Genomic DNA, 26,016 nt, shown 5'->3' with positions numbered 1-26,016 from the left:
ACTGGTGCCACTCAGCATGCATGTGCAAGTGTCCTGGTGGAAGGTTGGCTGCGGTGTGGGCCCTTGTGCTGCTCACCTTGGCTGGAGAACCTGGAAACACGTCTGCTACTGTTGGACGTTTCCGCACAAGCCCTGTGCCCCTGCTTGCGCACACATCCACACATCTGCACCACCGAATTTGACCAGTCCTCTGCATCAGTCGTCCCCGTGTCTGCTGGCAAAGGCAGTCTGGAGCCTCAATCACCTGCAGGAAGTGCATGGAAGAAAAAATCAAGACATGAAAGTCCCCTGTGTGTGTCTACATGCTGTCTGTCACTGGGCCAGGTCACAGAGCTACATCCAAACACCTCCCACCATCATCCACAGGCCAAGGGTGAAGGCTACTGTGCACAGCATGAAGTGCATCAAGCACACTTACATGCAAGAACAAGACATACATGACAATCCACAACAATTAATGCATAAATCAATCACACAATCACCCAAAATAACTACAGACATCGGGTGGATGAAACGCAAACAATCCCCACTAGGGGTGTGAACACAAGTATCACAGCAGTAGACAGGCCACAGTTATGAGGCAAGTCCAATGCCCTTGTGTAAAATGTTGTTACACCGAACCATCCTAGCGAGCCCATGGATAAGGGAAGCAGGAGTGGCCTATGTGAGTCAGGACCCAAGTTGCAAACACATACACAAGACAAGCTCGAAGGGCCCTGCTGGAACAGACAGTGGATGCTTTCAAAAACCACAAAGCACCACACCGTCACATGAATGCACAATAGACAAACAATATTAAACTATATTAACTAATTAAACAAAAAACAAAATTAAACTAGATAAAATGATTAAACTAAAAACAATATTAAACTAAATTAACTAATTAAACTAAAAACAATACTAAACTATTTTAACAAATTAAACTAACTAACCTAAAAGGAAAAATCAAAAATGGCCACATACGACCCGGGGGGGTGGGAAGGCACCCAGGAGGGGGGAGGTACAGGGTGCATCTCAACACCCACATGCAATGATGTTGAGGAATAAAAAGATACCTCCATGGGCTCAACGCCGGCACACCACGACCTGTGTGGAAGATAAGTCATCGTCCGAATCTGCCTCTTCCTCTAAAGGAGGACGTGGGCCAGGAGCCTGACCATGCCTAGGCGCAGCTTGCCCCTCGTCGGCAGCAAGTCTGCCGGACGGGTGAGCCTGGTTCTGTGCAGCAATTACACGCAGGTCTGCATGCAGTACCTCCCGTGATACACGTGCTTCCTCTTGCAAGGCAACACGTGTAGCACGGAGTTCTTCCTGCGTGGTCTGGCTGGACAACTGATGCACCTCCCGGCAAGCACGTAGCTCAGCCGAGATGGTACGCTCAAGCTGCTCAAACCTCTCCTCTGCCCGCACCCTCTGGGACATCAAGAGGACACCCAGAGTGGATCTGAGGGAGGCATACTCCTCCTTCAGGGCCTTCATGTGTGCCTCTGCGTGAGCATCAATAGCTTGACGCAGAGACAACATTCCAGCCTGGCGTGCCCTGTCAGAGGCCGCCATGCCCAGCCTGAGCGAGCGGGCCGTGGACCGTGCCGCCTGCTGCTGGAGTAGCACCTGCCTAGCAGGGGGGAGCACGGAATGGGCCACACGTTCCATGCTCGCAGCGATGGTATCAAGTGCTGCCCCCTGACGTTCGGAATTGGCAGACATGTCTTGCTCCCACTCAGTTAACCTCGGTGGCACGCGGCCACCGCGTTGCCGGGCCTGACACCTGCGGGACCCAAGGACCGGGCGTCCTTGTGGGGTTGGCACCGCCCGGGGCTGCACGACTACATGCCCCGTCTACGTGATGCCCCAGGCACATCAGAGACTGTTGTGGAGGGTGACCCTGCGTCCCGACCCACCACAGGCGGAGGTCCCACCCCTGACTGGCCCCTCAATGCAGGTGTCGCGGACAGAATCACTCACCGCAGATGTATGGACCTGATGCACATCCAACTCAACATGGCTGTCAGAGTGGTCATCTGAGCTGGAATCATAGCCAGACATACCCAAGATGGACTGAAGCACATGTGGGTTCTCGTGGACTACCACCCCACGTCCCCCACTTGTGCCGGGTCGTGCATGTGATACCAACCCTGTGTCAGGCATGACAACACCATCCTCTGGCTCCATTGCGTCATCATCTGAAAGGTGGAGAGAAATGAATACATCAGGACACATGTCAGGAGTACATTACACACATCACACAGACAGCCAACACATGATGCAGACATGTCACACACAAAAGATTACCGGGCATGCATGCATGGTCAATGTGACATTGCATCAGTGTGTAGGCATGTAGAACACTGTAACATGGCTCAGAAGTGTGTTCCTGCAGTGGCGAACATGCATATGTCATTCACTATCTACATGAACAAGTACTCCATGATGTGTATCATATACATGGAAGTCAGTGGAAGGGCACGTTAAGGCATCACGTGACATGTGCATGCAATGGGTTGCATGGCTAGAAGCAAAGGGCCACCACCCCCCATTCAATTTGCTGGGATGGCTTGCGTGGTAGCAAAAGTCAGAACTGAGACATATGCCTTTGCAGACAGTGTTGACTGGCATCTATGGCATCATCTGAGTCAACTGTCAACACAGCAGATGATGATGGGACAGTAAGCAGGACCCATGAGGAACCCTCAGTAGTGCACCCGAGTGTGCAAAAGCCACTGCAGCAGATGGACAGATTCAGTGGCCCTGAAAGTGGGGGAGGACTGTGCCCCACAGAGACTGTGACACCCTAAAGATGTGTGGGATGCAGGACAGGGCCAGAGTGTGCATGGGATGGCCAAACAAATTCCATTAAATGTAGCACATACAAGACACGTACCACAATCATCATCACATTCATCATCCAGGCAAGGTCACATAGATATGATCTGATAATGCATAACTAACGCGCCCATTCAGAAGTGTTCCAAGGGGCGATGAGGCAGGTAGGGGTGAGCAAAGGGAAGACGGCCAACGATCCTACCAGGCCTGTTGACATTCACATTGCGCAAGTGCATGGGTAGGGTGAAGGGATATGTGCAAGGGGAAAGTGAGGGCTAGAAGTGCAGTCCAGGGTAGAGGGAAATATGATGAATGTGCCAGATGCTGGCAAGTGCAAGGTCAGTGCAGACAAGTGCTGGTAAGGGGGCTGTAGGGATACAGAGACAGTCCCGTAGTGCAGGGGTCGACTGGGAGTCTATGCAAGTTGAGGTTGCCCGGGCCAAGGTCCTAAATAGTCGAATTGGCACACTTGTAGGTTCAGTGCAGTGCCAGGCAACAATCAGAAGAGGAGAGGGGGAGGGAAAGCAGAAGCAAAGAGGAAGGTTTTGAGGTGCATCTGGAATGCGAGATGGATCTACTCAAGTTTCAGGGAGGCATGGAGGCGACTCCAGGGGGATGCCCCTGCCGCGGAGAGCGAACCTCCCCCAACTCGGTGCCAGAAGAAGTGGATGAGCCTGAGGTAGTTGGAGGCAGATGAGCAAACAGCATGAGAAGGAAGATATATCGGAAGAGACAGTTGAAGGTATTCAGGCCCCAGGCCCCAGAAGGCCTTGTGAACAATGCAGAGGGTTCGGAACTCAATCCTCGCAGCCACTGGGAGCCAGTGTTGAGCATTCAGTGTTGGAGAGATGCCGGTGCCTGGACTTGAGGCCAAGGACAAGTCTTGCAGACCTGTCCTGGACAAGTTGCAGAGGGCGGAGTGTAGAGGCAGGCAGTATGAGAAACAGGCAGTTACAGTACTCCATCTTTGCAATAACCAGGGCTTGGGAGACAGCGAGCTTCTGTGTGAAGGAGTTGAAAGGAAGAACACCTCTGAGGAGGTGCAGCTTGTAGTGTGAGTACTCATAGTAGTCAGATATGTGAGGAGACAAGGAGGGCGTAGAGTCGAAGCTGACCACAAGGCTTGTTGCCTTGCAGGCAGGGGCAGGAAGAGGGCCAAGATTGGGCGACCAGAGAGATGCAGTGGAGGAGGGAGGGGGTGTGCCGATGAGTAGAATCTCCGTCTCACTGGCATTTAGGCAGAGGTCACTGTCAGCACACCATTCCTGGATTGCAGACAAACAGTCAGAGATGAGGGAAGTAGAGGAGGAGTCTGAGGTTAGAGGGAATATGAGCAGGAGTAACATCCGCATAGCACGGAAAGTGGCATGCATGTAGAGCACATGGAGCATGAATGGGCACCCATGTCCCTGTGGAGCATCTGCCAACTGCCCAGTCCAAGTGTGACACCCTGCATGAAGGGCAGAGGACACTTGCACGTGAGTCATGCAATGACATAGTTCCAGTGCTGAGTGGAAAACACCCTGGGCTACATGCAGGAGGGCCAGCAAGCAGGAACATGGACTGGAGGGCCGTCTGGGTGACTAGCAAGTGGCTCTGGGGCAAGTGTGGTGATGAGGACAGTCCCCTTCTGCTCTACATGTAAACCACCCTGCACATCAAGCATGCATCTTTGATGCGTTGCAGGACAAACACATGAGAACCATGTACACATACCATGTAGTGCCAGTCAAGCACAACACATCACACAGGCAAACCATACACGGGCTGCACATACACGCAACAACACTCACTGGACTGTGCATCAAAGTCCTGCATCTCTCCCACACCTTCGACCAATCCAGCTGGAATGAACTCCGCAACGAGTGTCTCCTGCGGAGTGAGGACCACCTCCTCAGGTGCTGGCCCACCGCCAGTCACCTGGGTCATGCTGTAATTAGAGGCACGCTTGGCCTTAGTGCTGCGTTTGAGGTATCCCAACGCTTCTTGCACTCGGCACCTGTGCGCACCTCATGGCCGATTGCACTCAAATCATCCGCAACATGGTTCCAGTGGGTATTCCGCTGGGCAGGTGTACTTTGTGAATCGGGCCCCACTATCATGTCCGGATGTCCCTTCACGTAGCCCACAATGAAGTCCAGTTCCTCCTTTGAGAAAGGCTTCTTCCTTGACGTGAAGGAGGCCGTGGCTGTGTCTGGGGTCTCAGCCTGTGCTGCAGATGCAACCTTCCTCCTCTTGGATGATGGCGCAGACCCTGGCTGGCGATAGCCGCCCTGATCACCATGGCCAGTGGGACCGGTGGATTGGACCAAGGGAGTGGCAGGTTGTAGGACGACCGAAGGGCTGACATGCATCTGTGGCTGCGGGGTGCCCTGGAATGGGCCCTGCGCAGCTACATCTGCCGTGCCAGGGTCATTGACCGCAACTGTCCCGAGTGGTAGAGTCACAACCGGGGTGCTGTTGGCTGCACCTGCCCCTGCAGTTGTCAACACCCGGCTGGACGGGGCAGCAGATGACATTGCTGCCCCAGGGACACATGTCTTGGTCAGGCCAGCCCTGCGTGCACCTCCGGTCTTACTCCTGACCTGCTGGAAATCGTCAAGGGATCCTTCGAGTGCCAACGCAGACTGCGCTGGCAGACCCTGAGCCTGGGTGGTGGTGTTCACAGCTGCACCTGCAGCCACCACTACCCTTTGGGCCCTGGCAGTCGATGGAATGGACTGCCGGGTCACATGGGCGCCAGTGCCAGGTGCAAGAACTGCATCACCTGCAGGCGCAGGGGGTGGTGGCATGGCTGCACCAACACGTGGCACATCATTGTGCTCAAGTGGCGCACCCCTGCCTCTGGCCCCTCTGCGTTCGCCCTGGACACCCTGGAGTCCCCCTACTCCCTCGTCACCCCGGCCACGTCCCTGGCCACGTCCGCCACGAGGAGTACGCCCAGCTGAGGCGCCCCTCACCTTTCTTGGCCTCCCAGCCATGGCACAGATGGAGTTGTGCCGGCACAGATGGAGTAGTGCCAATTGGAGGTGTAGACCACAATTGTCCTGGGCAATTGGGGTGAAGGGGGTGGGATGCAAGTTGTTAACAGCACCCCTGCACCTGCAAGGCTGTGTGTGACCCCGGTGATGTAGTGACGGGTCACGCAACGCTCAGGCACCCCAAAACTGCAGTCAAACCGTGCACGCAACCCCTGCAGCCTACGTGCGTGGAATTAACCTCCCGCAGTACGCGGTGGCACCCAGGAACACGAAAAACGCGTACGCGTGGGACACGCAGGCTACTATGACCTCGAAAACGGGTGCGATACACAGGGGCACCCACAGTGGGAAAATAGCGTGCGCAACTCACCGTCTGACTAGCGCGATGCAGAAAAACACGCGTAGCCAATACCCCCGCCAAAAGAAGAGATACGTCCTAGGGATACGTCCTAGATGTGAAGTTGAGATGGTGGTGAAACAACACGGAGCAGCAACACACACGTCGGTCTCCACGAAAGGCACGTACACCGAAATGGCGGACACGCTCACCTTTAACCCGTGCAGGGGGAAACGCCCGTGCGCGTCACGTCACTTACATGACATGCATTCACACGGCTACGTGCGATATTCACACGTGCTGGATCACGATGCGCACCCACAGGGAAACGCCCGCGCGCGTCACATCACAGACGCGCATACGCGCTAAGGGCCTTTGGTCCAATGAAATCGCGTACGCGTGCTGACGTGCTTACGCGCTAAGGCCCTTTCCTCGAATTACACGCTGACGTGCAGATTTTTCACGTGGAAATTCACTCCGTATCAAGCTGGCCACGCGTAAGCACACGGAAGACCACGCTCCTGCCCAGAAGGCCGAATTACTGCCCCCCATAGCCCCGAGCAGCCTCCCACGAGCCATCTGCTGCTGCTGCCTGCCTGCCTGCCTGCCTGCTGCCACATTGCCCTGCCATTTGGTGCCTGCACATCAGCCATCTGCAGGGGTCCAGTTGCTGTGTCCACCCCTGCTGGAACAGTAGACTCCCGACTGGGATACCATCGCTCCACAGCCCAGCCCCAGGACCCAGTAGCCCACCCACGCCTGCCTCGGGGGTCGCCATGTCGGGGCAAGCACCATCTGAGACCAGTGGCGACCCCCAGCCACAGAGGCAGAGGGCCACCAGCTTCAGTGAGGAGGAAGTTGGTGTCCTGGTGGAGCATGTCCTGGGGCATTATGATGCCCTCTTCGGAAGACCACGCGCCGACAAGGAAGGACGGGAGAGGATCTGGGACGATGTAGTGGTTGCCATCAACGCGGAGGGGGTGGCAACCCGCGACATCAGGCACACCAAGAAGCGCTGGGAGGACGTGAGGTCCAGGACCCTCAATAAGGCCCGGCGCCTCGCGGAGGGGGGCCGGGCACGCCTGACTGTCATCCAGATGAGGGTCCTGGAACGCGTAGACCCAGCGCTCCACGCCCAGATCCTTCAGAAGCAGACCCGTCTGGAGTTGAGCGGTAAGTGGCCAGGCATTGCTGTGTGAGACAGGGCATGTTGCAGTGTGCTGGTTGTCTGATACATGCCTGTATGTGTGACATAGGCCATGTACGTATGTGTGTGTGCAGGGACATCATGTCAGGCATGTGAGTACAGTGATGTGTGAACCACATGGTTGGTGCATGTGTACAATTGCAACATGGGGGGCTCTGCGCGGAATGGACACATGGAAGCATGGCAGTCTCTGTTCCTGGACATGGGTGGGGGTGAGGGATGGGTGCTGGTCCCATGTACACGTATGGTGTCCATGTGTGTGTGTCTGACCTGCGTGTCTGTGACTTGTAAATGCCATGGATGCTTGTCACATGTCTGTGACAATGTTCAGATTCACTGATGCAGCCTAGTCATCCTTGTATCCACTGCGTCTGTGGTGTGCGAGGCCGGATGGATGGAACTACGGTGAGGTGTGTGCATGTGATGGCAAGGCCCATGATGCATGTGAGTTCAAAACCAACATTGTATGAATCATGAGTCCCTTGGTCATGTATGCCAATGTTCATGGCATGCGCCATGCCTGTTACTGCATGTGTTTTGCCTGCACTGACCCATGTGTTGTGGAGGGACATGATGGAAGTGATGCATGACAGTGCCACTCATCTGCTATTGCTTCCTGTCTAGGGGACCATTGTACAGTACCCTGATGCTTGTGTTCTATGTCTCCCTCTACACAGTGGCAAGTGAAGAAGAGGGCGGAGAAGGCGCTGTGGAGCAGAGCGGCGGGGATGCCGCCATGGCTGCAGCGGAAGGGGTGGGTGAGCCCCCACAGGGGCTTGCAACGGCGGAAGACGGCGTGGAGACATCCAGGTTGGTGGTTTCCACAGAGGGGGAGGAGGCCGCTACTGAGCCACACATGGGGCCTGGTGGGGGCATCCCCGCTGGTGCAAGTGGTGCAGTCCAGGGCCAGGGGCAGGAGGCAGCACAGGTCGCCATGGAGGGGCCTGTGCATGTCACTGTCCCTGACACTTTGACTGCACCACCATGCACCAGCAGGGATGCCCCATCCCAGGCCCGTCCACAGGTAGCGGAGTTGTCCATGTCATCTGACACTCCTCTACCTGCGGACGTGGGGACCCCTGGCCGTGTGGAGAGGGTCCTGATTGGTGTCGCGTTGCGCACGGCTGGCATTCGTGATGAGGTGCATGCTTCCCGGGAGGAGCATGCACATCATCACGAAGATCACCGTGCGTACGTGAACCATTTGGGAGCCGCCATGGTCGGGGGTTTCCTACATGTGTGTGGCCTTCTGGCGACCCTCTCCTCCTCTGTGGAGGCTATGCGCCAGTCGTGCTCCATGCCGTCTTCCGGCCCAGATGCCACCAGGGCCCCCCTGTGGACCTGCCCCGACCAACGCAGCCAGCTCGGTGGGGACCCCATCCCTGCCACAGTCGGGAGTCGAAGGTCCAGCAGGGGTGGACACACCAGCAACTGTCCCCCTGCAGATGGAGGATGTGCCGGAATCATCTGGCAGGGCACGTGCACGACGGCATCGGTGGATACCATCAGCCTGGATGCCGTCGTGCTGGCAGAGGCAGTGGCGTCGGAGGCAGCAGCAGGCTCGACGTGGGAGGCATCATGGCTCGGGGCCATCAAGATCAGAGGGGCAGGCATCGGCTGGAGGGCAGGAGAACCCTGGGATGGCAGTGTCTTCCGTGTGGGAGCAGTTGGTCCAGCGGATAGGTGCGGAGCGGCAGCGGGCGGAAGAGGAGCGGCTCTCCATGGTCAGGGCGGAGTTCTCCATGCGTCGGGCGTTGAGGCGGGCTGAGTGCCTCGAGGAAGCTCGCAGGGAGTTTGAGTTGAACACGGGGTTGTCCCTGCGAGACCTCGGGGCCAGGACAGAGTCCCGCCTCCGGGACATCGACATGGAGTTCGATGATGCCCTGGCCGGCAACATCACGGAGTGAGCCGCAGGACTTGCCCGCTGCCATTGTATATAGTTCTTTAGTTAGTTAGTGATAGGTTTCCTTTATTTTTTAATTTTTCTTTGGACCGCTCGGACAATGGCCACTTTTCTGTATATATTTTTTGTGTTAGGTAGTAGTAGGTTTCATTTATGGTGTTGTGCTCATGGACCCTGGGATATTCTTTTAGCATCGTTTTTTTTGGACAACTTTTTTTGGATTTATATGTGTGTTCTCCATGAGTCAATGGTTTTTCCTTATTTCTTTCAGCCATTTTTTTACTTTGGACTACATTAGTGTTTGAATTCCTTTGTTTTTTGATTTTTTCTATTAGTTCTGGGACATGGACCATTTGTTTTGTCATCCCCATTGTTGTGTGTTTCATTTCTTTAGTTCTTTTTCATCTTTAATACATATTTATATTACTTTCATTTGTGGTATTTTCTCATTGGTTTCATGCATTTCATGATATGGGTTTTGACATTCACTTGCACCCATTGTGTATGTGTGTGTGACGGACATGTGTTCATTTACATACTTGCCATTGGGGTTGTATCATGTAATTGCATCTACTATGTGGGTGGATGCAATCCTTGGCTGGCTGTTTGTGCTGGGTGTGCTGCCCATTACTGCCATGATTGAGTTTCGTCAGGACCTGGGGGCAGGGGAACATGAGTGGGGGCCTGGTGGAGGCTGCCCCTGGGGGGTGGGGGGTGGGGGTGGTGGGAGACATGGGTGGGGGCCTGGTGGAGGCTGTCCCTGGGGGGTGGGGGGTGGGGGTGATGGGAGACATGGGTTGAACATGGGTGGGGGCCTGCTGGCAGGTGCCCCACAGTGCTGGGGGGTGGGGGTGATGGGAGACATGGGTTGGACATGGGTGGGGGCCTGCTGGCAGGTGCCCCACAGTGCTGGGGGGTGGGGGTGGTGGGAGACATGGGTGGGACATGGGTGGGGGCCTGCTGGCAGGTGCCCCACAGTGCTGGGGGGTGGGGGTGGTGGGAGACATGGGTGGGGCCCTGGTGGGGGCTGGCCCTGGTGGCTGGGGGGTGGGGGTGGTGGGAGACATGAGTTGGACATGGGTGGGGGCCTGCTGGCAGGTGCCCCACAGTGCTGGGGGGTGGGGGTGGTGGGAGACATGGGTTGGACATGGGTGGGCTCCGGCCCTGGTGGCTGGGGGGTGGGGGTGATGGGAGACATGGGTGTGGGCCTGGTGGAGGCTGCCCCTGGGGGGTGGGGGGTGGGGGTGATGGGAGACATGGGTTGGACATGGGTGGGGGCCTGCTGGCAGGTGCCCCACAGTGCTGGGGGGTGGGGGTGATGGGAGACATGGGTTGGACATGGGTGGGGGCCTGCTGGCAGGTGCCCCACAGTGCTGGGGGGTGGGGGTGGTGGGAGACATGGGTTGGACATGGGTGGGGGCCTGCTGGCAGGTGCCCCACAGTGCTGGGGGGTGGGGGTGGTGGGAGACATGGGTTGGACATGGGTGGGGGCCTGCTGGCAGGTGCCCCACAGTACTGGGGGGTGGGGGTGGTGGGAGACATGGGTTGGACATGGGTGGGGGCCTGCTGGCAGGTGCCCCACAGTGCTGGGGGTGGGGGTGGTGGGAGACATGGGTTGGACATGGGTGGGGGCTGGCCCTGGTGGCTGGGGGGTGGGGGTGATGGGAGACATGGGTGGGGGCCTGGTGGAGGCTGCCCCTGGGGGGTGGGGGGTGGGGGTGATGGGAGACATGGGTTGGACATGGGTGGGGGCCTGCTGGCAGGTGCCCCACAGTGCTGGGGGGTGGGGGTGGTGGGAGACATGGGTTGGACATGGGTGGGGGCCTGCTGGCAGGTGCCCCACAGTGCTGGGGGGTGGGGGTGGTGGGAGACATGGGTGGGGCCCTGGTGGGGGCTGGCCCTGGTGGCTGGGGGGTGGGGGTGATGGGAGACATGAGTTGGACATGGGTGGGGGCCTGCTGGCAGGTGCCCCACAGTGCTGGGGGGTGGGGGTGGTGGGAGACATGGGTTGGACATGGGTGGGGGCTGGCCCTGGTGGCTGGGGGGTGGGGGTGATGGGAGACATGGGTGGGGGCCTGGTGGAGGCTGCCCCTGGGGGGTGGGGGGTGGGGGTGATGGGAGACATGGGTTGGACATGGGTGGGGGCCTGCTGGCAGGTGCCCCACAGTGCTGGGGGGTGGGGGTGGTGGGAGACATGGGTTGGACATGGGTGGGGGCCTGCTGGCAGGTGCCCCACAGTGCTGGGGGTGGGGGTGCAAGGGTACATGTGGCTTGGCTGGGGGGCATGCCCATGGTGGATGGGCTGCCTGCGGGACATGACCAGGGGTGCAGGGTAGTCCCCTGTGGTGTGGGCTGCCTGCAGGAGTCATGGAGGGGGTAGGGGGGAGACCTGGGGGGACCCACACTGGCAATTCACCTCTTCAACTTACCGCACACCCACGTAATACACTGCCCCACTCGCACAGGCCCATTCGCGTGTGGCATTTCTCGCGCACCCCTGAAATACACGTACCCAGGCCAATCGCGTGTAGATTTTCTCACGCACCCCTGAAATCCACGTACCCAGCCCAATCGCGTGTAGAATTTCTCGCGCACCCCTGTAATTCACGTACCCAGGCCAATCGCGTGTAGATTTTCTCGCGAACCCCTGAAATACACGTACCCAGCCCAATCGCGTGTAGTATTTCTCGCGCACCCCTGAAATACACGTACCCAGGCCAGTCGCGTGTAGAATTTCTCGCGAACCCCTGAAATACACGTACCCAGGCCAATCGCGTGTAGATTTTCTCGCGCACCCCTGAAATACACGTACCCAGGCCAATCGCGTGTAGAATTTCTCGCGAACCCCTGATATACACGTACCCAGGCCAATCGCGTGTAGAATTTCTCGCGAACCCCTGAAATCCACGTACCCAGGCCAATCGCGTGTAGGATTTCTCGCGCACCCCTGGAATCCACGTACCCAGCCCAATCGCGTGTAGAATTTCTCGCGCACCCCTGCAATTCACGTACCCAGGCCAATCGCGTGTGATGACACCCGCACATCCCTAATATGGGTATTCGGTCCGAGTATGTTACTGTTCCCCAACCTCACTTCAGCGCCAAGATGCCCCTGGGTGAATGTGCGTGTTATTAAGTTTCCTTAACATAACATAACATAACCTAACAAGTTCTCCGAATCTGACAATGTGAATACTTACCTCTGGGTCCTGGGCTACCTGCTTATTCATCAGTTTGCATTTCGTTGGTACCCTTGGCCCTGTCAGAGTGGGGATCGGCATGTCCCCCTGACCCACTCTACCGCTTGCCATCACTGAGCAAAGGTACCAGCGGACATAATATTCTAGAGAGTGTGGCGGCTGCTGGCATACCTATGCTGTATATTGGGAAGTTCGGATTGACTCAAAAAACACCCAACTAAAAGTACAATTTGAATAAAATACACACAATTTAAAACAGCTCTTTTAACTTCAAACAATTAAAAGAAGAGGTTTCTTCAAGATTCCAGCCCTTTGGTGTAGTGAGTTGACTTTGAAAAGGATTTAAAACACTTTGAATTAGCATTAGTGGCGTGGCCGGTGAGGGGCAGGGTGCTTTAAGTAATGTGGGATGGGTTCTTGGGAAGATTTTTAGCCCAAGAAATATTTTAAAGTAATATCGCGTTGAAATGGTGCCTGGATATTGTTGTGTCTTTTGGTGTATTTTGACACTGCTGAGCACCCTCCTCTCCTCGACTGTTTAGAGACCTTAGACTGGGTAGCATGGGGTTGCGATGGTTAAAAACATTCCTGCCAAACAGATCATATTCAGTGCAACTGTCGCCTTTTATTTCTACCGTTAGACCTACAGTGTCGAGTGCAACAGGGTTCAGCACATTGCCTCCTTCTCTTCAACTTGTACCTCCATTCAGACCCATAGCCAATTTGAACTAGGCAAAAGGCTTCTTCTTCACAATCTATACTGACCACACATTTTGATAAACTAGCAACCAATAGATATTTTACTGCAAGTTTACTAAGGCACTGTCTTTTATTGATACAATCTTGCATGCTGGAAAACTACCTAAATATCAACCCACACAAGACAGAGGTTCTCACAGTTAACGCTATTCATAATCCTTGGAATTAACTTTTCTGTCCCACATTGTTCATTTCCTGTCAGACTCCAGTACCCATGGTCTGTAATTTGGTTATCCAAACAGCAACAGACTGAAACTTTGAGGGTCAAGTCTCCACTCTGGTCAAATCTTGTTTGTTTCTGCGTCCATTAGGATACTTTTGTCAAGATTCACCAGCAGATGCATTGTGTTTGCCTCGGCAGCTGATGCTCTTGGCCACTCCCAAGATGGTGGCCACTCTGAATGCGGCACCCAGAAAAGCCAAAATGGGGTGAACATATCTTTTGTGTCATGGCAGCAAAAAGGTGGATAGAACTGCCAGAACCTTTAAGACACCCTACGTTGCCCAGGTCTTTAGCTGACATGCAAGTGGGGCTCTACTATAGCCTTGTGTATGTTTTATTGTGTCATAATTCCCTTTTTTTGAACAATCCCAAAATCGTCAATCTCCCAAAATCGCCTTTAATGATAGCACAGGGCTGGACCCTGCACAGTGCAGGGCGGATGGGGGGGGGCTGGGGGTGGTCAGATCTCATTATTGCCAGTACACCACAGACTGGGGTGCCGACCTCGGGCCAGAATTTCAGCCCACCAACTATTGTGAAGCTGGAGCCAACAATCACAAAATCGTCCATCTCCCAAAATCGCCTTTACTTATAGCACAGGGCAGGACCCCGCCGTGTGCAGGGCGAATGGGTGGGGTTGGTCAAATGTCACTATCGCCAGTACACCCCAGACTGGTATGCTGACCGTGGGCCAACATTTCAGCCCACCAACTGTTATGGGGGTGGAGCCAACCATGAACATACAAACACACTTTCACAAATATATATATATATATATATAAGAACCCTCATTCTTCATATGCGTAACTAAATATGTAGGCTGGTTTCTAGAATTTCAGAAAGCATTTTAATGTCTTCCACAGCTCATTGATGCTTTCAGATGTAGTGTTTGTGCTCTATAAATCACCACACAACATAAAAAATGGTTCCCTAGGCTAACACATGATAAAATGCAAAAGATGCCAGGTAAACAACCGTACACAATATGTGCCAGTATTGCTACTATAAATCAATTTTGTTTATTTTTTTAAATTTTATTAATTTATAGCACGCACAGGAGCCCAAGGGCATTGTGGCGCTGTTACAGAAACCAGTTACATGTGTTCACAATCGAGTCAGCAAAACAGTCAGACAATGTGCAGTGCAGGTGGATAACTTGTGCAATTTGTGTTAGGTGACATTCATTCTTGGGTTATTTGAACAGCCAAGTTTTGAGGGCCTTGAGGAATGCCCAGTAGGGTGGTTCAGCTTTCAGGGTGGGAGGCGGGGAGTTCCACTGCTTCGCTGCCATGAAGTGGAAACTCATGCTGCCCGCTTTGGCACATTTAACCTTGGGTAATATTAATCAATGGGCATGCAGTGTTCTGGTAGGTCTGGTGGCGAAGGCTCTCACAACCTTCTTGTTGCACCCAATACATACCATAATTTACCGCTTTAAAGATGTTGCAACAACATTCTATATGATCATTACCACTGTAAATCACTTTAATGAAACTGCACTGACAGTATATACCAGCAGACCCACGGTATACATCCTACAGTATATACCTCCACCCACAATATATGCTAGAATTTCTACTGTAAATCATTTGCATAATGGTGTACTTGAAGGATATGCTAGCATTGTTACAATACATCACCTTAATGAAGCTGTGACCGAAATGTATGCCAGCAGCCCCACTGTAAATCACACCCATGATGCAAGTGAGGTCCTTTGGCCCAATACACTCTTCCTCTCTCCCCCTCCTTTTCACCCTTCTCTAAACATACACATGCACACATTGCACTGGAACACACTTAGTCACACTCACACGAAGATACACACATTTAAACATGTCCACACAGACTCACACCCCCTCAAGTGCTTACACTGAAATGCTTTTGTGCGCATGCAAACACACACACACACACAAACACACGCGCGCGCGCACACATACACACACACACACACACTTTACTTACCTTTGCACAGTGATCCACTGCTGGCGTCTTCTCTTCTTTCTGGGCAGGGAATCAAGATTCAGTAGTGCAGGGACACATGGAGCCTCGGTGGATCACACCTTGTTTGCTAAAATGCAACCAGTAGGCTGCAAAGAGAGGTGCCATTAGGCCACTTGCTAATCTCACCTCACTCTGTGTAAAATAATGTAACTTCTGTGGCAATCACTAGCACAGCAGGAGGCATGGTGGCAGACCAGGACATGGAGGAAGGACTCATGATACATCACCCAGGGACCTGCCCCATGGCTCTGCAAATTCTGCATGTTGTGCAACAGATTTATCAGCAAAGCATGTAAAGTTCCTCTAATAGAATGGTGCTTGAAATCCGACACTGAAAATATTTTGCTACACTTTATCATGTGCCACGCCCAGGACAGGATTGAAATGACCAGGCAAGATGGCAAACTCACTATTTATGTCTACTTTATTTAAAATCGAGTTTGTACTACCACAAGGTTCCCCTGCCTTCCCCTTGATCGTTAGCCCAGGACCCAATAGTATAGAAAGCAAAATCCCATTTATGATCAAGGAGAATTTTCTAACAGTTTGTTTTATGATCACTAGGCCAATTATCCCACACACCATTTGCCATGCATGTGATTAGAATCCCCTTAAAGCACGGGAGAAGTGAAGTGCTTCATTCTGATGTGTTGGTGATGGTGGTATCAGCAGACCATACCTCCAGGTTCCCTCACCAACCTCAAGCTATACAGTCCTTTCCAAGTCTTGGGCTTTACAGTGCTAAAGCCCCCCCTTTTCTTCAACTCAGGCTACAGGGTTACACACACTCTGCTTTGTTCTCAGTCCCAGGCTCAAGGAGTTGCACACACCCCACTTCTCTGTTATGTCAGATTTGAAGCAGTACCCCACCTTACTTCTCTGTGATTTATGACTGCTGCTGGTCCCACTTTAATGAATGATCAAAATACCGTCTCTGATTGGACACATGAGGACATACACAATGGATAAGGGAATTCCTGTGGCCCTGAAGACAAATACTCAGAGATGAGTACACTTGGAGGGTGATCCATTTCTCTTTCATCTGCTTCTGTATTTGAGAAACCCATTTGTATCCCAGTCATTTGAATTCCATTCTAGCCTCTTCTGAATTCGTAATCCACTCTAGCAAATCACCACCTATTTCCTCTGATTCCACCCAGTATGCCATGCTGTATAAGGGGTCTCACCCCCTAGTCTATAGAACCTATGCCACAGCACACCTACAAGCTTTAATTCTAAAGCTTAACATTTGCCATTCTAGCATATTTTAAAGGTCAATATCTGTTGGTAATTCGTAGGGTCACTTCTGTCCCTGTTCTTAAATGTCAGAATTTCCATTGATAGCTTCCAGGAAGGGGGCATAGTCCCCTGTGTCTTACACATTAACAGAAAGCCCATCACTGACTTCAGGACTGTGCAAGCACTCCATTTGGCTCGGTGGGCAATGCAAGAGCCACCGTTATCAGTAGTTAATACATGAGAGTGGAAAGCTCTCCAATAGCCAGCAAAGCCGCACCCAGGGACCCCAGGGGCCACATCAGCAGTCCCACCAGTTCTTAGTGACATTTGGACACTCCTTTCTTAGTCTAGGAAAGATGGGGGCAGGGTCAGCAGCATCAGGCAGGTTTGATGTGCGGGGTCACCATTTCACCCGCAGGGGGCCGGTTGTAATTAACAACACCAGGAAGCTTGGTAGGACACCTTTAAACATGCTGCGAATATGCAGGATTGTAGCCTCTAAAACATATAATTACTGCACCCCCTATTAAGCACGATCACGTGTGCAGGGTCCTTGCGTCACAGCCGAGTCTACTTTAAGCACTCTGGGCACACAGGAAGACAGCTTTGCACTGGCACCACTGTTCGTTGGAGAAAGGGGTACATCTCATATGGGTACACTCCAGGGACTCTGGTAGTGTGAGCCTGTGGATCACAGTACCTCGTCAGGGTGAAAAGACGAGGGAGGAGGGGAATGAATCAGGAGACTGAGATATGGTATTCCAGGGGCTGTAACAATGTCTGTGGTTCATGCTATCTCCAAACACAGGATTTAATTAGCTAGCAGTTATTATCTGTGTGTCCAGCTGTGTCATCCAATTACAGCTAAGAGGTGTTCTGCTGGTCAGTTTAAGTGATGTAATTAAGGGGTGGGATATTTTAGTATCATGACGTCATGAAGGAGTGGAGGAGTTGTTCCAGGAAATGTTTTCACCAGTTAGAATTAGCTAGTGTACAGAGTCCCTTAGGAAGCTCAGTGATGCTGGACAATCATTTATTTTGTCCTGCCCCAAAACGCCATTCATGTGTTGTTGTATAAATAGTGTCTCAGCAGTGGGCAGGGTTGGGAATTTCTTCACCCAGTTCAGTTCCACAGGACTGTCTGAATTTCTACTCCCAAGTGTTCCTTCTTGGACTGTGTATACTCGTCTTGAGTTATTTTTTGTACTTTATTTGGATTACATATCAAAGGAGCCCCACTTTACATTTGGTGGAGAATCCAGGCAGCCCAGACTCCCTGGACAGCAGCTGGGGGCTTCCTTGCCGCACACATTGGGGGGCAAGAGGCAGGCCTGCTGGGGCCAGATCGTGCACTGAAGGAAAAGGTTTTTCAGTGGCCTGATTTATTGAAAGGTTGCCTGATCTTGTGACTTCTCCATGATGCAGTGTTATGCAGGCATATCACTGGGGGAGAGTCAGCGTCCGGGAAACTCAGGGTTAAAAGAGATACTTCCGACAGTAGTTGGGGAACACCGCGTAGTAGGGCATAGAGCCAGCCTCCTTTGGGGGGAGTAAAAGACATAAAAGAGGAGATACCCCATATAAATTGAAGAGCGTTGTGGAGAAGAACAAGTTACTTACCAACTGGTAATGTTCTTTTGACTGGATGTTCCTCCAATGTATACCTACCTGAAGCTTCCCCTTACGCTCCCGCAAGGCCTTGGCAGTCAGCGACTGGCATTTTGAACAATAATCAGTGTCATGACTCTCGCCCAAGCACCACAAACAAATGAGATGTGGGTCGGGGATCGACATTTTAGACTTGCAGTCCTGGCAGGTCTTGAAGCCAGACCGCAGAGTCGGAGGGGTCGAAGAAGACGACATCACTACGATGAAACACACAGGGCACTCCGAGTTCTCGAGGGAAACACGTTTGCGGAAAAAACGGAACTGAGGCTACGGGCGCCGTGCATCCTATTTACAACATCTGGTGATATCGCCCTAGACAGAGGCCTTCGAGGGACATCGACACAACGTCATCGACGCAGGACGCCCTTTGCGGAAAAAGTTTCCTAAGTGCACAGCTGTGGACATTACATGTCAAAGATGTGGAATACGTTGGAGGACACAATCCATTCTAATAGATTTTATTTGATGTTGATTGTTGTATAATATAGATAGTTGTTCTAGAGTGTTGATATTGTGTTGGCCCAGTGGAAGGGCCGATGTGAAGTTGTTGTTGTAAATAATAGTGTGTTGGCCCAAGGAGGAGGGGCCAGGTAGTTATATGGTAAGGTGTTTTTGTTTGTGAAAGAATTGTGTGGGCCTGTGAAGATGGCCAGACAGGTTTGTTGTGGTGAAGAATAATGAGGTTGATTGAGATTGTGTTGGGTGTCTGTATGTGAGGTTAGTGTGAATTGAGTGAGCAGTGTGGTTTGAGGTGTTAGGAGTGATGTGTTGAAAGAATATTATTGGTTAGCTTGTAATATTCTGTTAAGAATTTTTTGAGACTTCTACAAGTGAAGCAATTATGATTGCCATTTTTGGCAAATTTGGGGGCTAAAAGCGACAAAGAAAGGGGGGGTCATTCATGGATGTGAAGTAGGAGTGGATGTGAATTGAGAGACATGGGTCTTGACAGGGATAATAGAGAATCCCGTGGAGCATCTATGGATTAAATTGGACCAGGAAAGCACCTTTGGAGCATTTATGTATTAAATTGTCACAATATAGAGATTTTTTGTAATATTGGGAATATTATGTTAAGAAGGTGTTTGTTTGTTATATTTGATGTTATATTAATGAAGAATAATTTTTAACTGTTGTTATATGTTTTATGTGGTGTAGGTGCGTGTTATATTTGTGGTTTGAAATAAAAGATTTGTTGGGGAAAGGCACAGGGTAGATTCAATGCCCGACTGCATGTTGAAAGACCGCCTGATTGCGAAACTGCAGTCCAGGAGGAGGAGGTGGCCGTCTGATAGACATTGAGAGCTCACAAAGTGTTGATGGCTGAGATCTCCAAAGGGTTGGAGCATGATGTATTTGAGGTAGAATAAACTTAACAGGGGACAGGGTTTATGGTTTGAGTATTTTTGGCCATTTTAAAAATAAGTATAAATAATGAGTTTAACTACCCTGAAATAACACCGGAGGAAAAGCTACCATGTAGACAGACCCATTGCCCTACAGTGCACAGCAGCAGTATTTGAGAAGATGCGCACATCGACACACATAACAGCACAACACTTCACACTCCTGTTGACAGAGTAAGGAGAAGTTTTTATGTAGCGCATATATCGAGTAATGCTGAAATATAAAGTGAAAGAGATGGATTTTGTTTTAGTGGGTATGTATTAGTTGTTAAGGTGGATGCAGGGGAGGAGAACAATGGGGAGAGTTGATTAGAAGATGATGAATCTGTTTTTTATTGGTGTGATCCTGGGCATACGGTGTGTTCATGGGAGAGGTTGATTTGGGAGGGACACAAGCAAAGTTACATTATATGAGGGATTGGCTGTAGGTTGTAAAAGTGGGGTGGCAGGTTTGGAGGAGTTTGGAAGTGGCAGGGATGCAGAGGTGGGGTTCTGGAAAGGTTTGCATTTTATAGTGGGTTTTCGACAAAGTAGATAGCAGCTGGCATAGGTATATTTGTTTATAAGGTGTACTCCATGGATGTAGAAGAGAAGAAGATTATGGAGAAGGTTGATTAAAGAGAATGGATCCCTTTTATTAATGGTATGAATTTGGTCACAAAATGTGTGCATGAGAGAAATAGATTAGGGAGACATGGGACTTTGGAGTAGAGGATAATAAAATGAGTTAGTTTATGTTTGGGATATATTGCATTAGTATAGACTTGTTGAATAATAGGTTTTATATTTTTATATATTTGTATAGTAGTTAAGAACAAAATATGGCACTATCAGCAGAGAGAGTACCAGGAATGGTTAGAATGGTAAACATTGAAGAATTGATTGAAGGCAGAGCAGGTATATTTATCAGCAACAAGTGAGACACTTTGAAGGGCACACTGCAGTGTCCATAGAGCGTTTATACAGATCATTAGAGATACCTGATGAAGAAGAAGAAACCATTTTTGAAGTTTAGATACATTGCTGGACAATAATTGAAAACAGGAAGGTGCCTTGTACCATGCCGTTTAACACACACAATGACATAGCAACAACTGGAAGAACTCTTGAAAGTGGCAGCACTTTTGTGTATAAGTATTAGAGCACTAAGGATCAAATAGAAGCACATGTCATTATATTGAGAGTGAGATAGCATGAAAATGCAGGAAGAGTGGTGCTTGAAGAGGAGGGAGTGTCGGATTAGAACAATATTATGCCTCCTATTGTAACAATTGTATGTGTATTGGCCTACGCCAAGTTATCTAAACATCATGTGCGAACAAACTCCACGGCAAGGTCTTGACCTTAGAGAAACCAATGTAAGCCGCCATCTTGGATTGAGCCGCCATTTTAGGTTCTCTTGTTATGTAGAAGTCACCCTGAACATCAAAATGGAGGCCAAATGACATTCTGAGTAAGATTCTGGCTGTTGTGACCGCCGTACAACTGAATAATTAATATGCCTGCAGGCCACTTGTCGGGGTCGCGAACAGAGACCTTGTCCTACCGTTGACCTATATGTAAATGTACTACTTATATCAGTGAAACTAATCGAAATGCATATATTAAAGGATTGACCTGGCAAGGAACCCTAAGACCAGAATTAAATATTTTGCAGAATGGTTAACCCGCAAGAGGGTTGGCCAAGGGCTGGACAAATTGTATAAAAGGCCCGGGTATTCCAATATGCGCTCTCCCTCACTAACATATCGAACCCTTGTTGAAGTTTGTTATGTTATACTGAGAGCCGAATAGCTATCCGATTGTCAATTGACTTGGTAACTGTTGTAGCTTGAAATAAAGCACTTGTATGTTTCTTTGTAACCTGTGTTGGTGTGTTTCTTTTTGGGCTGCCCGGCCTCATATTATTTTTCTGTTTTCACAGGAGGAATGGAACAGGAATGTCCCTGCTTTTTATTATATAGCATGTGAAGGACTTCCCGAGAATTTACAGGCACAGTTATGAAAGGTGGAAGGGATAGGGGTGAAACTATAGCCCGAAATATAAACACATGTCGTTCATTTCTGTAGGTTAAAACAAGAGAAGGAAAGGAAGAAAGTAAAAGATAGACAGCAAGAGAGAGTGAGAGAGAGAGAGAGAGAGAGAGAGAGAGGAAGGAAATTGGGGCAAAGGAAATTAGCAAAGATAGCAGTGAAAGGGGCAGTTTTTATTAACACTGGCGAGGAACAGTATGAGCAAGGATACCAACAAACAGAACCCACAGGATATAATACAGGGAGAGGAAAACAGGTATCATCCAGAGGAACATGGAACTGGCAAAGAGGTAGGGAAAATGGATTTGGATATGGCTGTGGAGAAGGATTTGACAGAGGAAGACCTAGAATAGCGAGACATTCATTTAGTGGATATAAAGTTGGACATGTGGAAAGATAGGGCATTATTCACGGACATTTAGAGGCAGAGGGGTACCAAACTATGGTCTGGCACCTTGTGTCCACAGAGGAGGGGCAGCACATCCCACACCTTTGTATCCCCAACAATATTAGACAATATCCCTATAAGGCAAGCATAGCCCCAAATTCAGCAACAGAAACCAGATGCCCTGTAGGCGCAATATAAAAGTATGTTCAGCTCATGTCACACCCAAAAGAAGCGGTGCAGGACAAGGCCCACTACACAGGGTTAGAGCATATCTGCCAGTACAGAGAACAACATAGTAGAATGAGTAACATAAGAAGTACTTTATCTGTAAATCAGTCTTATGACATTAACAGAACCAGTGATTTGTATTATAGACCCAAAAGGATTATTATTTTAGATGTAAAAGGAGTTTTATTCCAATGTATAGGTTATTAACCTAGTAGGAAGGAGCCTCAGAAGGGAAGTGCTATTGTTAGAGATAAAGGAGAGGTGATAAAAAAGAAAAGGCAAGTAATTATGCAGAAGAAGGAGAAGTGTGAGTTCCCCAATTGACCTTTATTAAAGAGAAGACGGTATAGATAAGTACAGGTAAAGTAGTGAAGTGTAGAAATATGGTTTTTGCAGAATTGCATTTTTTAGCATATTCTAGCACGCTTATAATTAATGTTTAGCTTGCCCATATGGCATTAAAGAGGAATCCATTCCACTGCATGCAGAACATAAATGAGACCTATGGATAAAAGGTGTAGCAACATGTTTTATGTTGTTTTTGTGATATCTGTTGAATGTATATGTGTTAAATAGATACAAAATGTATTGTGTATAGTTTGCGTTTTGGCAAGGGACAGATAATGTGTGTAGTGTAGGGATGAGTGATAGGCAAATGCACTGTTCACACACGCAAGCACACAGCACATCAAAGGTGCTTGCTACAGTTCCAGTGTTAGGTGTGCAATGGTAGGGATATTTTAGGGAAGTAACAGACATTGTTAGATTTATACTTTGCCAGAAAGAACACAGTAGGAACAGACCAGATTGCGATCCAACGTCATCTGTAGAAGAGCTAAAAAGAACAGCACAGGGAACATTTTGCAAGAGATACAACCTCATTAAACCAGGCCTGACATCACTTCTGCAGACACAGAAAGCTCAGCTCCACAAGAGTCAGATGACGTTGCACAACAGCCACAAGCCGGTTATGGAAGGAGTATAGATCTACTGACCCCGTCATCTTACTGACGTCTGCTGAGACAAGGCCGGTGTCTTCCTTGCAGGAGAAGAAAGGAGGGCCAACAAATGGGAAGTGTATGCCATCTTGCCATGACGTTTTTCTGATAGTTTTGCCTCTATAGGAGGCCAGCTAGTACTTGTATGTGGATACAGCAGGAAGTAGCAGGAGTGTTCCAGAAGGAGATTTTTGTTTTTATTATTTGTTCTTTGTTCTTCCTTTTCTTTGTTTAAGGAAGAATGGGGACAGTTTATCCTCAGTAGTATTAATAGTGTAACAGGTGATAATGATTGTTTGACAACAGAAGTGTTTGGAGTTAAGTGTTTGGAGATGGCATACAGGGTCATCACAGTGCTGAGTAAGAAAACCTGTGGTGTGAATATGTGAGGAAGGTGGAGCAAGAGAGGACATCTCTGATTCCACATATCGGAGGCACACCCAAGCCCAGTAGAAAGGAAAAAGTGATGCTAAAATATGTAAGAGAGGGGGCCAGAAGTGGCGAGCCACTATGAGAAATAATTTATCATAGAGCACACGTTGTCATGCAAAAAAAGAAAGGTATGCATTACCATGCATTACCATGGTGTGCAGAGAAGCCGCAGAGGCTGGTTGAAGGTTCAGTGTTTATAACATTGAGAGGGTGGAACGGGTCATTAGGTGAAAAGCAGAGGGGCAAGTGTAGTTTGCTGAAGAGGTAGCAGCCAGGAACGTCATTTCACCAAAATGCCAGGGGTAGCGGACGTGACATCACACAACCCTTGACCTCCGATGACATCACAGGAAGTGATGTAATATGAGCACACCCTAAAGTGACATCGCAGGAAGCAATAGAACATGACATTTCAGGCCTTGGCAAAACTGGAAGTGGCATCACATAGCATTGTTACTAAGTTCACTGTGAAAAAATTTGATTGCGATATCACTGTAATGTGATATACATTTCATACAAGAATGGATCACCACATGTATCATTAATATCAGTGTGTATAGGCCCATATTACCAAATTACTTGGAATGCAAGCAGAAATCCTAGGCCAAATGATAATGATGTGTTATTATAAAGCACTTAAACACTTGAGATAGAACACATATACATACAATATCACCCAACCTGTGTTGGTACTCATTTATCAACCTCAGAAGAATAAAAGGCTGAGTTGGACTTGCCAGGACTGATTCAAATCTGCAACCTGCAGATCGCACACACACATCGCAGCTGCGAGCCCTCAACCCACTGAACTATTTGACCAGCTATAGCTATCTTACTGGCTATAGAAAAATGAGCAATTATATGTCTGAATGTTCTTAAAGTCAGAAAATAAATTACACTCTGTAGTGGATACCATTAATCTGGTAACTTAGATTTAACAGCAGACCAGTTCATCTGCAGGTCTGGTGCAAAGTTGGCCACATGTCAAACCTGCGTGAATCTACTTTTCAGGTTTCAGAGGTTGGCAAAATACATACCATTGGGAGGGTTCATAAGTGTGTATTAAAGAATTTAGAGTAGCGCAGGGAAAGCAACGCACTCACAATGCATTCCGTACTCTGGTTACTCGTTACCGCATACATGCAAACAAACACCCTTAACAGCATGCCATGGAGATAGGAAAGATAAACACTTTACAACAAAGCATTCATTTTGGCACAATGAAATCAAGGGCCACTTTATGTGCTATGATAAAGCATTTCTATACTGTAAATGAAATGAAATGAAATGAAATTATATTTTATTTATATCACGCTCGTACACAAGTGTTTCAGAGCACGGCCAGGCAGAAAGGGAGGGGAACAAGGGAGAGAAAAAAACAGGAAAAAAAACATCGATCTGACTAGGCCCAGTGACATTTAAGAAAGCGCAAGTGCATGGGAAAGGAAAATGAGGGAAAAGTGCAAGGAGGGGGGGGAGTGGAAAGTACAAAGCAGAGAAAACATAAATAAATATTAAAATAGAATAAATAATAAATAAGGGCTTTAAACCATGGTAGTGCAGCCAGCAAGTGGCAGGTGAAAGTTAGTCAGAAAGGTATATCTGATAAGTGCAGAAGAAACGTGGGAGGGGGATTGTATGGGTACAGATACAGAACCCTCGTGCAGATGGTGGCCTGGAGGCAGTGCAGTAGGGTGGCAGGGTAAGCAGATACCTGGGCCCGAAAGAACAGAGGGTGGCCAGGTGCACAATGCCATGAGAAGAAACAGATAAGATAAAGAAAAAGCTGTACACAAGCTTTTAGGCACAACGAGGCTGGAAATTGGGTTCATGATTGAACAGCATATGTTGACCTATGTGATAACATTCCCCAGGATAGGGAGATTGCACTACAGGGGAAAGTGGTGGTCTTCGTTGACGGGTCATCACAGATAGATCAGAGCATGGAATTGAAGCTTTCAGGTGCATCATTGGTAAGGAAGAGAGGTGAGGATGTTGTGGTAGTGAAAAGTATGCGGCATCAGTACAGGTGGCAGAATTAGTGCTAATGATAATTGCATTTGAACAACATGAGGACCTGGCAGTGACAATATGTTCTTATTCAGCTTACGTGATGCCCACAGTACATTCATGAAGGTCACTGTGCAAAAGGAGGGGTTTTCAGCATGCAGACCGAGTCAGTACAGCAT

The sequence above is a fragment of the Ambystoma mexicanum genome, chromosome 3p (assembly GCF_040938575.1).
Source record: "Ambystoma mexicanum isolate Mex_15411 chromosome 3p, UKY_AmexF1_1, whole genome shotgun sequence".
In the NCBI taxonomy this organism is placed as follows: Eukaryota; Metazoa; Chordata; class Amphibia; order Caudata; family Ambystomatidae; genus Ambystoma; species Ambystoma mexicanum.
Note: the sequence above shows the minus strand (reverse complement) of the source record.